At 38.3% G+C, this 16,415-nt stretch overlaps 1 protein-coding gene across 3 annotated transcripts in view; it reads left to right on the top strand.

Moving 5' to 3' along the window:
* Positions 1–3,654: 3,654 nt before the first annotated feature.
* The window catches only part of LOC141073598 (uncharacterized), a 102,497-nt gene continuing 89,736 nt past the window's right edge, over positions 3,655–16,415 (top strand). The window contains exon 1 of one of the 3 annotated variants that reach the window (XM_073560888.1): positions 3,655–3,673. The gene's annotated coding sequence lies outside the window, so the exon portion shown is untranslated. Of the gene's footprint in view, positions 3,674–8,662; positions 8,952–8,975; positions 9,102–16,415 lie in introns of those variants that run through there. The other 2 variants (XM_073560885.1, XM_073560886.1) reach the window with 2 other exon arrangements.

Raw genomic sequence — 16,415 nt, 5'->3', positions numbered from 1 at the left:
GCCTATACGATGTTGGCGATGTCGCGGGCTTGGCCATGTAGCAGCTAACTGCCCAATGACTACAGAGCCAATGGACTGTAACGCTATGAGGCGTCTTTTGTTATATGTGCAGTCAGTCTGTGTGGCGGAGACCCTCACGGGAAATGAACAACACGTGTGCCACGTCGAGGTTGACGGTTATAGTGTGAATGCCGTCTTGGATTCCGGCAGTCAAGTAACTTTGGTACATGCCAGTTTGGTGGACTCTAGCGCCCTAACGAACTTAACCGTGGGCATTAGTTGCATCCATGGGGATACCAAGAACTACCCCACTGCCTGGGTTACTCTTGCCACGCCAGTAGGGACCAGAAGACATCAGGCAGCAGTCATAAAGTCTATGGGACACAGTGTAATCCTGGGGAGAGACTTTCCCTTATTTTGGGACTTGTGGAACTTCAAAAGTGGCATGAACCCTCTAGTTGAAGACGGTGCTCCGGAGCTAGCCCCTAAACCATTGCAGCAAGACGACAGAGAACTCATCTCAGAGGAAGTACTAGAATCTGTGGACTCTCCTCTGGCTGTGTATGCAGGCGAGGCAGACCAGCTAGAGGATGTTTTAGAAATGCCTGATCTTGAGGTGGCCCGTGGTAAGTTCGGGACCGCTCAGCACCAGGATCCTACTCTAGCAAGGGCGTGGGAAAACATAAAGGTCTCCGAGGGAAGACCATTGTACCCAGGGGCTCAAAACGAGTTCCCACATGTGGCGGTGCAGCAGGATATGTTGTATCACATAGACAAGGTGCGAGGGGTGGTGGTAGAACAACTAGTGGTACCTAAGTCCTTTCGCCAGGTAGTTTTGGAGTTGGCACATAAACATCCCTTGGGAGGACACCTGGCGGTAGAAAAGACAAAACACCGTATTCTGCAACGTTTCTTTTGGCTGGGTCTAGTGGGAGACGTGACCCAGTACTGTCGGTCATGTCCTACGTGTCAATTGACCGCACCTATGTCACATTTTAGAAGCCCCTTAGTGCCCTTACCAATAATAGAGGTTCCCTTCGAGAGGATAGCAATGGATATAGTCGGTCCATTAGTAAAATCTGCCAGGGGTCATCAGTACATTTTGGTAGTATTGGATTACGCCACGCGTTATCCCGAAGCAGTGCCCTTGCGGAATGCCAATGCGAAATCAATTTCAAAGGAGCTGGTTAATATGTTTTCCCGCACTGGCATTCCAAAAGAGATACATACGGATCAAGGGACCCCCTTTATGTCTCGTATACTTAAGGATTTATGTAAACTACTAAAAATCTCCCATTTGCGTACCTCAGTATATCACCCTCAGACTGATGGTTTGGTGGAGCGCTTTAACAAAACCCTAAAGGGAATGTTGAAAAGGGTGGTGGATAAGGACGGGAGAGATTGGGATGCCCTACTACCATACCTCCTGTTCGCTATACGTGAGGTACCCCAATCCTCCACAGGCTTTTCACCTTTTGAGTTGGTTTATGGGCGGTGTCCTAGAGGCCTGTTAGATATTGCCAAGGAGACTTGGGAACAAGAGGTGACTCCTTATCGCAGTGTAATTGAACACATAACACTTATGCAGGACCGAATTGCAGCAGTTATGCCAATAGTTAAAGAGTGTTTAGAGCGCGCACAACATGCCCAAAGCACGGTATACAACCGAGCGGCAAAAACACGAGTCTTTCAACCCGGAGACAGGGTGTTGGTATTGGTGCCTACCGTAGAGAATAAATTTCTTGCGAAATGGCAGGGACCATACGAAGTGCTGGAACGAATAGGTGAAGTAAATTATAAGATACACCAACCAGACAAGAGAAAGCCCGAACAAATATACCACATAAACTTGTTTAAGGCCTGGCGGGACAGGGAGAGTCTGGTGGCAGGAACTGCCCTTGAGGATGGGCCTCGAGGGGCACCACCTTCTAAGGTAAAGGACCCCCAGGTAGCTCCGCCAGAAGTGGGTATTGCAGACACGCTATCCGAAAGCCAAAAACGAGAGACCAGGGAGTTCATACAGAGGAACGCAGATATTTTCTCGGAACTTCCTGGCCGGACTCACCTAATTAAACATGACATTATTACTGATCCATAGGCGCGGGTACGGCTAAAACCATATCGAATTCCGGAGGCTCGGAGACAAGCCATTGCCCAGGAAGTGAAGAAGATGTTAGAGCTCGGGGTCATTGAGGAGTCCCGGAGTGATTGGGCTAGCCCTATCATACTGGTGCCCAAACCCGATGGGACTATCCGATTTTGTAATGATTTTCGGAGAGTAAACAAAGTATCGAAATTCGATGCCTACCCGATGCCAAGAGTCAATGAACTGATAGAGAGACTGGGTTCGGCTAGGTACATATCCACTATTGACTTAACAAATGGTTATTGGCAGATTCCCCTCACGGAATCAGTAAAGAGAAAACTGCCTTTGTTACGCCCCAGGGATTATTCCAGTACCGAGATATGCCATTTGGGTTGCATGGTGCCGCAGCCACCTTCCAACGTCTAATGGATATTGTCCTAAAGCCCCATGGCCAGTATGCATCCGCGTACTTGGACGACATCATTATCTTTAGCGATGACTGGGACACGCATTTGTCAAAAGTACAAGCCGTCTTAGACTCCCTAAAAACAGCTGGGTTGACTGCCAATCCCAAGAAATGTACGTTGGGATTGGAAGAGGCTCGCTATCTGGGATATAGCATAGGGAGAGGCGTCGTGAAGCCTCAAGCCAATAAAGTGGACGCTATTCAAAATTGGCCACGACCGGTAACCAAAAAACAGGTTGGAGCTTTTTTAGGGATCGTTGGTTATTATAGGCGGTTCATCAAACATTTTGCGACCATCGCAGCTCCTCTCACAGATCTTACTAAGGGCTCGAAATCTGTCACAATAAAGTGGAACGCAGAAGCAGAGGAGGCCTTTCAGCGATTGAAAACAGTCCTCTGTGACCAACCAGTGTTGGTTGCACCAGACTTTAAACGGGAGTTTATTGTCCAAACGGACGCCTCTGGGGTGGGCCTCGGCGCGGTTTTGTCTCAAGAAGTAAATGGCGAGGAACACCCAGTGGCCTATCTAAGCAGAAAGCTTACGAGAGCAGAAAAGAACTACAGTGTAGGTGAGCGGGAAGCCCTGGCTGTGAAATGGGCCTTGTGCACCTTGCGCTATTATTTACTAGGTCGCCAGTTTAGACTAGTGACGGACCATTCGCCCCTAACGTGGATGTCCCGGGCAAAAGAAGGCAATGCGCGGGTGATACGCTGGTTCTTAGCATTACAAGGGTTTAAATTTTCCGTTGAGCACAGGGCGGGCACAGCGCACAGAAATGCAGATGCGTTGTCTACAACGCACTGCTTGGTGACTCGTCGTGTCCGACCCCACGGGCTCGAACAGAGGAGGGGGGTGTGTGAGGTGCCAAGGGGAGAGGTACTAAAAAACAGGTATATTTCTCCCCGTTTCATTTCATATGTCTCCCTGTACTGATGATGAAGCCAGTTTATTTCATTGTAATCCAGTCCTGGTTTCCTTAGTGATCAGCATGGAAAGGACTGGTAGTTCCCCCTCCACTAATTCAATCCAGGTTTTGGTTTCCTGACTGGTCCAGCTGATATAATCAGGAGGAGCTGGGTTCTCTCAGTCTATCTCGTCTGCTGAGCTGGGAGCTGACACAGTAAGATTACATGGACTTCTTTGCTGTTATATAGGTTTATTTTGTAGTTAGCCTGCTATTGTTAGTTAGTGGCCAGACGGCCTTAGATGTTTTATTTCATGTTTGGCATGTGTAACATTGAGTAACAAGTGTGCACAATAAATATGCCGTGTCAATATCCATGTGGAACTTGCTAGTCTGCTGAAGTGACTTCATAGCCACACGCATGTGCCAAAGCAAAGATCCCAGCTGAGCTATCTATTCCCCACAATATATATATATATATATATACATATATTTTTTACACTTTGTAATAACTTTTTTTGTACACTTCCCCTATATATACAGCTCTGGCAAAGATTAAGAGACCACTGCACAGATTTATAAAAATCAGCTTTTCTACATGTCTGACAGCCAGTCCATTCCAGTGTCAGTTGAGTTCCAAACAGAATACACTTCATTCTACTTAATGTGCTTCTGATTAGGTCATCACCTGAACCAAATCTTATTTAATGAAGGAAAGTATAAAAAACTCTGCTGTGGTGTTCACAATCCTCTTACAATAGGACAAGCTGGATGGCAAAACAAGTGCTACTAATATACCAAAAGCAATAGCAATGAAGCCATGCCAAAGGAGTTGAAGAGAAAAGTCTTGAGTAAGGAAAAGAAGGGCAGAGGGATACAGTGAGCGTCATGTTGCCTCCATCCTTAACCCCTTTCCTAAATTAGACGTACTATTCCGTCCATGTGACCTGGGACCTAAGTCCCAAGGACGGAATAGTACGTCTAGCGCGATTATCACAGCTGACACCTGGCACTATGTGTCAGGGGCGGTCACAGACCGCCCCTGACACGTTAACCCCATGGCACACTGCGATCAAACACCATCGCAGTGTACCGGGGGGTTAGGGAAGCATCGGGAGGGAGGAGGCTCCCTCCGTGCTTCCCCGAGACCCCCACAGCAGTGCGATGTGTCTCCTTCCCTGCAGGTCCCCGAATCCAAAATGGTGGCGGGGACTTTCGGGGGCCTGCAGGGAGGTGGCTTCCTCATGCCTGCAAAGCGCCGGCATGAGGAAGCCTGTAGCACTGCCTGTGACAGATCGCTGATCTGTTACAGCGATCTGTCACATGACAGTTATGTCCCCCCTGGGACATTGTAATAAAGTTAAAAAAAAAAATAAAAAAAGTGTAAGAATAATTTTATAAAAAAAATCGCTAAATAAATAAAAAAAAAAAAATCCGGAATAAATTCATTTTCTGAAAATGAAAAAACAATAAAAGTACACATATTTGGTATTGCCGCGTCCGTAACGACCCGCCCTATAAAACTGTCTCACTAGTTAACCCCTTTATTGAACCCCTTAAAAAATAAAAAACAAAGCAAAAAATAAAGCTTTATCATCATACCGCCGAACAAAAAGTGCAATAACGTGCGATCAAAAAGACGGATATAAATAACCATGGTACCGCTGAAAATGTTATCTTGTCCCGCAGAAAACGAGCCACCACACATTGTCATCAACGAAAAAATAAAAAAGCTCGCAGAATAAAGCGATGCAAAATAATTATTTTTTATATAAAATTGTTTTCATTCCATAAAAGCTCCAAAACATAAAAAAAGACATAAATGAGGTATCGCTGTAACCGTACTGACCCGAAGAATAAAACCACTTTATCAATTTTACCGCACGCGGAATGATGTAAACGCACCCTCCAAAAGAAATTCATGAAACACTGGTTTTTGTTCATTCTGTGTCCCAAAAATCGGAATAAAAACCGATCAAAAAAGTCACGTGCCTGAAAATGGTACCAATAAAAACGTCAACTCGTCCCGCAAAAAATAAGACCTCACATGACTCGGTAGGTCAAAATATGGAAAAATTATAGCTCTCAAAATGTGGTGATGCAAAAACTATTTTTACAATAAAAAGTGTCTTTTAGCGTGCAACAGCTGCCAAAAATAAAAACCCACCATAAATAGTAAATCAAACCCCCATAGTTAGGGAAAAATAATAAAATAGAAAAAAAGTATTTATTTCCATTTTCCCGTTAGGGCTAGTTGGGGTTAGTGTTGGAATTAGAATTGGGGGGTTTCCACTGTTTTGGTACATCAGGGGCTTTCCAAACGCGACATGGCGTCCGATCTCAATTCCAGCCAAAATGTCAAATGGTGCTGCTTCCATTCCGAGCTCTGCCATGCGCCCAAATAGCGGTTTACCCCCACATATGGGGTATCTGCGTACTCAGGACAAATTGCACAATTACTCTTGGGAAAATAACAATTGGGGGTGAAAAGATCATTTTTGTGGAAAAAATATGATTTTTTAATTGTACAGCTGTACGTTATAAACTTCTGTGAAGCCCTTGGGGGTTCAAAGTGCTCACCACATATCTAGATAAGTTCCTTGGGGGGTCTTGTTTCCAAAATGGGGTCACTTGTGGGGGTTTCCACTAAACAGGAGCTCTCCAAACTAGATATGGCGTCCGATCTGAATTCCAGCCAATTTTGCAGTGAAAAAGTCAAACGGCGCCCCTTTCCTTCCGAGCTCTGCCATGCGCCCAGTGGTTCCCCCCCACATATCAGGTATCGGCATACTCAGTAAAAATTGCACAATAACTTTTGCAGTCCAATTTCTCCTGTTACCCTTTTTAAAATAAAAAAATTGAACCTGAAGTAATTTTTTTTGTGAAAAAAGTTACCGTAAATGTTCATTTTTTTTTTAAACATTCAAAAAATGCCTGTGAAGCACCTGAAGGGTTAATAAACTTCTTGAATCTTGTTTTGAGCACCTTGAGGGGTGCAGTTTTTAGAATGGTGTCACTTTTGGGCATTTTCTATCATATAGACCCCTCAAAGTGACTTCAAATGTGATGTGGTCCGTAAAAATAAAATTGGTGTTTTAAAAATGAAAAATCGCTGGTAAACTTTTAACCCTTATAACTTCCTAACAAAAAAAAAATGTTGGTTCCGAAAATGTGCTGATGTAAAGTAAACATGTGGGAAATGTTACTTAATAAGTTTTTTGTGTGCCGTATCTCTGTGATTTAAGAGCATAAAAATTCAAAGTTGGAAAATTGTGAAATTCTCGCCAAATTTCCATTTTTTCACAAATAAATGCAAGTTATATGAATGAAATTTTATCACTAACATGAAGTACAATATGTCACGAGAAAACAATGTCAGAATCGCCTAGATCCGTTGAAGCGTTCCTGAGTTATTACCTCATAAAGGGACAGTGGTCAGAATTGTAAAAATTGGCCCAGGAGTTAACGTGCAAACCACCCTTGGTAGTAAAGGGGTTAAAATTTCTAAGACTCCATCACTCCAGTCCATTACAAGGTCAAGCAGCAGACATTAGGGACAACAAAGCTACAGACCGGCAGAAGGTGAAAATGACTCTCCACTGACTGTGATGAGTGTCATCTTATTCGAATGTCACTCAGCAACCGCAGGATGACATCAAGTGACCTACAAAAGGAATGGCAAAAGGCAGCTGGGGTGAAGTGCATTGCAAGAGCAGTTCATAACAGGCTCCTAGAGGCAGCGCTCAAGTCATGTAAAGCTAGAAAAAAGCCTTTCATCAATGAGAAGCAAAGGAGAGATATGATGAAGTTTGCCAAAGACCATAAGGATTGGACCATAGAGGACTGGGGTAAGGTAATCTTCTCTGAGGAGTCTAATTTTCAGCTTTGCCCAACACTTGGTAGTCTAATGCTTAGACAGAGACCTGGAGAGGCGTACGAGTCACAGTATCTTTCATCCACTGTGAAATTTGGTGGAGGATCGGTGATGATCTGGGGATGCTTCAGCAAGGCTGGAATTGATCAGGTTAATCTTTGCGAAGGACGTACGAATCAAGCCGCATACAAGGTTATCCTGGAAAAACAGTTGATTCCTTCTGCTCAGGCAATGTTCCCCAACTCTGAGGACTGGTTTTCCCAGCAGGACAATGCGCCATGCCACATAGCTAGGTCATTCAATGTGTGGATGAAGGACCACCACATCAAATCCCTGTCATGGCCAGCCCAATCTCCAGACCTGAACCCCATTGAAAACCTCTGGAATGTAATCAAGAGGAAGATGGATAGTCACAAGCCATCAAACAAAGAAAAACTGCTTAAATGTTTGTACCAGGAGTGGCATAAGGTCACCCAAAAGCAGTGTGAAAGACTGGTGGAAAGCATGCCAAGACGCATGAAAGCTTTGATTAAAAATCATGGTTATTCCACAAAATATTGATTTCTGAACTCTTCCTGAGTTAAAACATTAGTATTGTTGTTTTCTTAGAATTATTTGAGGTCTGCAAGCACTGCATTTTTTTGTTATTTTGACCATTTCTCATTTTCTGAAAATAAATACAAAATTTAGTGCTTGGAAATTCGAAGACATGTTGTCAGTAGTGTATAGAATAAAAGAGCAATATACATTTTATTCAAAAATATACCTATATGGCTGGAGTCACACACAACGAATAAAAAGTCGGTCCCATTTTAACGATACGAAATCGCACAAAGAATTCTTGTCCAGGGATCCGTCTGTCATCCCATTTTCTGGCGATGAACCGATTTTATTCGCATCTAAGCATCAAATTGACATCCAATGCTAATGCCTGATGCTCTTTCCTGTTGACCAGGAGAAGTCTTGCGATTTATTCGCAAGTCACACGTGTGGTGCGTTTTCAATGCGTTTTTTAATCGCATCCATAGACTTGCATTGTCGAATCCGATCCGAAATGCTGCGATTGTCTCGGTCCGAGGAATGGATCCGATAAAAAACGCATGATGGGAGCAGCAACATAGAACAACGTTGGGACGAATGCAATGCGATTTTTTTTTTTTTTTTTTTTTTTTTTTTTTTTTTTTTTATCGCATTGCATTCGTCCCATTTAATCGCTAGTGTGACTCCGGCCTAAAGAGAAAAATCAGAGAAACTGAACATTTTGCAGTGGTCTCTTAAATGTTGCCAGAGCTGTATATAATAACGAAATGAAGAGCTGCTGTTCCATAGTCTGACATGGCCAGAGCCGCTCAGTGACCGGCGCTACAGCACAGCCCCTGGGGAGAATGAGTAGCGCCCAGCTGGTGTATTCCACCCCTCTGTAGCCGCGCCATGATTAACCCCTTCGAGGACTCGGTGTTTGGAAGCGTACTATACACCTTCTGTATGGCAAATGTCAGATCACATGACCATGACAGCTCCAAAGCTCCTATACCCGCGGGGATGAGGCAGGCTGATCACATGACTGTGACATCATGACAGGTCCTGAAGCCACTAGGATGTATCTGCTGGGGAGTTATGGTAAGAGCTGCTTGTGTTCATTGTGTGATATGCTGCATGCATCCAGTGTCTCCATGCACAGGGTGTGACTGCAGTGTGAGCAGAGCATGGGGAGTGAGGGAGGTTATCGTGTACATGATAGTGGCAGTGTATTATATCCCTATAGATATGGTGTGTATAATACTATGTAACTCTATACAGTGTATATATGTACAGCACTGTATGTAATGTCAGTATATTATATCCCTATAGATATGGTGTGTATTATACCATGTAACTCTATACAGTGTATATATGTACAGCGCTGTATGTAATGTCAGTGTATTATATCCCTATAGATATGGTGTGTATTATACCATGTAACTCTATACAGTGTATATATGTACAGCGCTGTATGTAATGTCAGTGTATTATATCCCTATAGATATGGTGTGTATAATACTATGTAACTCTATACAGTGTATATGTGTACAGCGCTGTATGTAATGTCAGTATATTATATCCCTATAGATATGGTGTGTATTATACCATGTAACTCTATACAGTGTATATATGTACAGCACTGTATGTAATGTCAGTATATTATATCCCTATAGATATGGTGTGTATAATACCATGTAACTCTATACAGTGTATATATGTACAGCACTGTATGTAATGTCAGTATATTATATCCCTATAGATATGGTGTGTATTATACCATGTAACTCTATACAGTGTATATGTGTACAGCGCTGTATGTAATGTCAGTGTATTATATCCCTATAGATATGGTGTGTATAATACTATGTAACTCTATACAGTGTATATGTGTACAGCGCTGTATGTAATGTCAGTATATTATATCCCTATAGATATGGTGTGTATTATACCATGTAACTCTATACAGTGTATATATGTACAGCACTGTATGTAATGTCAGTATATTATATCCCTATAGATATGGTGTGTATAATACCATGTAACTCTATACAGTGTATATATGTACAGCACTGTATGTAATGTCAGTATATTATATCCCTATAGATATGGTGTGTATTATACCATGTAACTCTATACAGTGTATATGTGTACAGCGCTGTATGTAATGTCAGTGTATTATATCCCTATAGATATGGTGTGTATAATACTATGTAACTCTATACAGTGTATATGTGTACAGCGCTGTATGTAATGTCAGTATATTATATCCCTATAGATATGGTGTGTATTATACCATGTAACTCTATACAGTGTATATGTGTACAGCGCTGTATGTAATGTCAGTGTATTATATCCCTATAGATATGGTGTGTATAATACTATGTAACTCTATACAGTGTATATGTGTACAGCGCTGTATGTAATGTCAGTATATTATATCCCTATAGATATGGTGTGTATAATACTATGTAACTCTATATAGTGTATATATGTACAGCACTGTATGCAATGTCAGTGTATTATATCCCTATAGATATGGTGTGTATAATACTATGTAACTCTATACAGTGTATATGTGTACAGCGCTGTATGTAATGTCAGTGTATTATATCCCTATAGATATGGTGTGTATAATACTATGTAACTCTATATAGTGTATATATGTACAGCACTGTATGCAATGTCAGTGTATTATATCCCTATAGATATGGTGTGTATAATACTATGTAACTCTATACAGTGTATATGTGTACAGCGCTGTATGTAATGTCAGTATATTATATCCCTATAGATATGGTGTGTATTATACCATGTAACTCTATACAGTGTATATGTGTACAGCGCTGTATGTAATGTCAGTGTATTATATCCCTATAGATATGGTGTGTATAATACTATGTAACTCTATACAGTGTATATGTGTACAGCGCTGTATGTAATGTCAGTATATTATATCCCTATAGATATGGTGTGTATTATACCATGTAACTCTATACAGTGTATATATGTACAGCGCTGTATGTAATGTCAGTATATTATATCCCTATAGATATGGTGTGTATAATACTATGTAACTCTATACAGTGTATATGTGTACAGCACTGTATGTAATGTCAGTATATTATATCCCTATAGATATGGTGTGTATTATACCATGTAACTGTATACAGTGTATATGTGTACAGCACTGTATGTAATGTCAGTGTATTATATCCCTATAGATATGGTGTGTATTATACCATGTAACTCTATACAGTGTATATGTGTACAGCGCTGTATGTAATGTCAGTATATTATATACGTATAGATATGGTGTGTATTATACCATGTAACTCTATACAGTGTATATATGTACAGCGCTGTATGTAATGTCAGTATATTATATCCCTATAGATATGGTGTGTATTATACCATGTAACTCTATACAGTGTATATATGTACAGCGCTGTATATAATGTCAGTATATTATATCCCTATAGATATGGTGTGTATTATACCATGTAACTCTATACAGTGTATATATGTACAGCACTGTATGTAATGTCAGTATATTATATACCTATAGATATGGTGTGTATTATACCATGTAACTCTATACAGTGTATATATGTACAGCGCTGTATGTAATGTCAGTATATTATATCCCTATAGATATGGTGTGTATTATACCATGTAACTCTATACAGTGTATATGTGTACAGCGCTGTATGTAATGTCAGTATATTATATCCCTATAGATATGGTGTGTATAATACTATGTAACTCTATACAGTGTATATATGTACAGCGCTGTATGTAATGTCAGTATATTATATACCTATAGATATGGTGTGTATTATACCATGTAACTCTATACAGTGTGTATATGTACAGCGCTGTATGTAATGTCAGTGTATTATATCCCTATAGATATGGTGTGTATTATACCATGTAACTCTATACAGTGTATATGTGTACAGCGCTGTATGTAATGTCAGTATATTATATCCCTATAGATATGGTGTGTATTATACCATGTAACTCTATACAGTGTGTATATGTACAGCGCTGTATGTAATGTCAGTATATTATATACCTATAGATATGGTGTGTATTATACCATGTAACTCTATACAGTGTATATATGTACAGCACTGTATGTAATGTCAGTATATTATATCCCTATAGATATGGTGTGTATAATACTATGTAACTCTATACAGTGTATATATGTACAGCACTGTATGTAATGTCAGTATATTATATCCCTATAGATATGGTGTGTATAATACCATGTAACTCTATACAGTGTATATATGTACAGCGCTGTATGTAATGTCAGTATATTATATCCCTATAGATATGGTGTGTATAATACCATGTAACTCTATACAGTGTATATATGTACAGCACTGTATGTAATGTCAGTGTATTATATCCCTATAGATATGGTGTGTATAATACCATGTAACTCTATACAGTGTATATATGTACAGCACTGTATGTAATGTCAGTATATTATATCCCTATAGATATGGTGTGTATTATACCATGTAACTCTATACAGTGTATATATGTACAGCGCTGTATGTAATGTCAGTGTATTATATACCTATAGATATGGTGTGTATAATACTATGCAACTCTATACAGTGTATATATGTACAGCACTGTATGTAATGTCAGTATATTATATCCCTATAGATATGGTGTGTATTATACCATGTAACTCTATATAGTGTATATATGTACAGCACTGTATGTAATGTCAGTATATTATATCCCTATAGATATGGTGTGTATAATACTATGTAACTCTATACAGTGTATATATGTACAGCGCTGTATGTAATGTCAGTGTATTATATCCCTATAGATATGGTGTGTATAATACTATGTAACTCTATACAGTGTATATATGTACAGCACTGTATGTAATGTCAGTATATTATATCCCTATAGATATGGTGTGTATTATACCATGTAACTCTATACAGTGTGTATATATGTACAGCACTGTATGTAATGTCAGTATATTATATCCCTATAGATATGGTGTGTATAATACTATGTAACTCTATACAGTGTATATATGTACAGCACTGTATGTAATGTCAGTATATTATATCCCTATAGATATGGTGTGTATTATACCATGTAACTCTATACAGTGTATATATGTACAGCGCTGTATGTAATGTCAGTATATTATATCCCTATAGATATGGTGTGTATAATACTATGTAACTCTATACAGTGTATATATGTACAGCACTGTATGTAATGTCAGTATATTATATCCCTATAGATATGGTGTGTATAATACTATGTAACTCTATACAGTGTATATATGTACAGCGCTGTATGTAATGTCAGTATATTATATCCCTATAGATATGGTGTGTATAATACTATGTAACTCTATACAGTGTATATATGTACAGCACTGTATGTAATGTCAGTGTATTATATCCCTATAGATATGGTGTGTATAATACTATGTAACTCTATACAGTGTATATATGTACAGCACTGTATGTAATGTCAGTATATTATATCCCTATAGATATGGTGTGTATAATACTATGTAACTCTATACAGTGTATATATGTACAGCGCTGTATGTAATGTCAGTATATTATTTCCCTATAGATATGGTGTGTATAATACTATGTAACTCTATACAGTGTATATATGTACAGCGCTGTATGTAATGTCAGTGTATTATATCCCTATAGATATGGTGTGTATTATACCATGTAACTCTATACAGTGTATATATGTACAGCACTGTATGTAATGTCAGTGTATTATATCCCTATAGATATGGTGTGTATAATACTATGTAACTCTATACAGTGTATATATGTACAGCGCTGTATGTAATGTCAGTATATTATATACCTATAGATATGGTGTGTATAATGCTATGTAACTCTATACAGTGTATATATGTACAGCACTGTATGTAATGTCAGTATATTATATCCCTATAGATATGGTGTGTATAATACTATGTAACTCTATACAGTGTATATATGTACAGCGCTGTATGTAATGTCAGTATATTATATCCCTATAGATATGGTGTGTATAATACTATGTAACTCTATACAGTGTATATATGTACAGCGCTGTATGTAATGTCAGTATATTATATACCTATATATATGGTGTGTATTATACCATGTAACTCTATACAGTGTATATATGTACAGCGCTGTATGTAATGTCAGTGTATTATATCCCTATAGATATGGTGTGTATAATACTATGTAACTCTATACAGTGTATATATGTACAGCGCTGTATGTAATGTCAGTATATTATATCCCTATAGATATGGTGTGTATAATACTATGTAACTCTATACTGTGTATATATGTACAGCGCTGTATGTAATGTCAGTATATTATATCCCTATAGATATGGTGTGTATTATACCATGTAACTCTATACAGTGTATATATGTACAGCGCTGTATGTAATGTCAGTGTATTATATCCCTATAGATATGGTGTGTATAATACTATGTAACTCTATACAGTGTATATATGTACAGCGCTGTATGTAATGTCAGTATATTATATCCCTATAGATATGGTGTGTATAATACTATGTAACTCTATACAGTGTATATATGTACAGCACTGTATGTAATGTCAGTGTATTATATCCCTATAGATATGGTGTGTATAATACCATGTAACTCTATACAGTGTATATATGTACAGCGCTGTATGTAATGTCAGTGTATTATATCCCTATAGATATGGTGTGTATAATACTATGTAACTCTATACAGTGTATATATGTACAGCGCTGTATGTAATGTCAGTATATTATATCCCTATAGATATGGTGTGTATAATACTATGTAACTCTATACAGTGTATATATGTACAGCACTGTATGTAATGTCAGTGTATTATATCCCTATAGATATGGTGTGTATTATACCATGTAACTCTATACAGTGTATATATGTACAGCGCTGTATGTAATGTCAGTGTATTATATCCCTATAGATATGGTGTGTATAATACTATGTAACTCTATACAGTGTATATATGTACAGCGCTGTATGTAATATCAGTGTATTATATCCCTATAGATATGGTGTGTATAATACCATGTAACTCTATACAGTGTATATATGTACAGCACTGTATGTAATGTCAGTATATTATATCCCTATAGATATGGTGTGTATAATACTATGTAACTCTATACAGTGTATATATGTACAGCGCTGTATGTAATGTCAGTATATTATATACCTATAGATATGGTGTGTATAATACCATGTAACTCTATACAGTGTATATATGTACAGCGCTGTATGTAATGTCAGTATATTATATCCCTATAGATATGGTGTGTATTATACCATGTAACTCTATACAGTGTACATATGTACAGCACTGTATGTAATGTCAGTATATTATATCCCTATAGATATGGTGTGTATAATACTATGTAACTCTATACTGTGTATATATGTACAGCGCTGTATGTAATGTCAGTATATTATATCCCTATAGATATGGTGTGTATAATACTATGTAACTCTATACAGTGTATATATGTACAGCGCTGTATGTAATGTCAGTATATTATATCCCTATAGATATGGTGTGTATAATACTATGTAACTCTATACAGTGTATATATGTACAGCACTGTATGTAATGTCAGTGTATTATATCCCTATAGATATGGTGTGTATTATACCATGTAACTCTATACAGTGTATATATGTACAGCGCTGTATGTAATGTCAGTATATTATATCCCTATAGATATGGTGTGTATTATACCATGTAACTCTATACAGTGTATATATGTACAGCGCTGTATGTAATGTCAGTATATTATATCCCTATAGATATGGTGTGTATTATACCATGTAACTCTATACAGTGTATATATGTACAGCGCTGTATGTAATGTCAGTATATTATATCCCTATAGATATGGTGTGTATAATACCATGTAACTCTATACAGTGTATATATGTACAGCGCTGTATGTAATGTCATTATATTATATCCCTATAGATATGGTGTGTATAATACCATGTAACTCTATACAGTGTATATATGTACAGCGCTGTATGTAATGTCAGTATATTATATCCCTATAGATATGGTGTGTATAATACCATGTAACTCTATACAGTGTATATATGTACAGCGCTGTATGTAATGTCAGTATATTATATCCCTATAGATATGGTGTGTATAATACCATGTAACTCTATACAGTGTATATATGTACAGCGCTGTATGTAATGTCAGTATATTATATCCCTATAGATATGGTGTGTATAATACTATGTAACTCTATACAGTGTATATATGTACAGTGCTGTATGTAATGTCAGTGTATTATATCCCTATAGATATGGTGTGTATAATACTATGTAACTCTATACAGTGTATATATGTACAGCACTGTATGTAATGTCAGTGTATTATATCCCTATAGATATGGTGTGTATAATACTATGTAACTCTATACAGTGTATATATGTACAGCACTGTATGTAATGTCAGTATATTATATCCCTATAGATATGGT

This window comes from Dendrobates tinctorius, unplaced genomic scaffold (assembly GCF_039654945.1).
Source record: "Dendrobates tinctorius isolate UK_male_01 unplaced genomic scaffold, ASM3965494v1 ptg000308l, whole genome shotgun sequence".
In the NCBI taxonomy this organism is placed as follows: domain Eukaryota; kingdom Metazoa; phylum Chordata; class Amphibia; order Anura; family Dendrobatidae; genus Dendrobates; species Dendrobates tinctorius.
The sequence above is the reverse complement of the archived record's forward strand: the minus strand, read 5'-3'. Positions and strand labels throughout refer to the sequence as shown.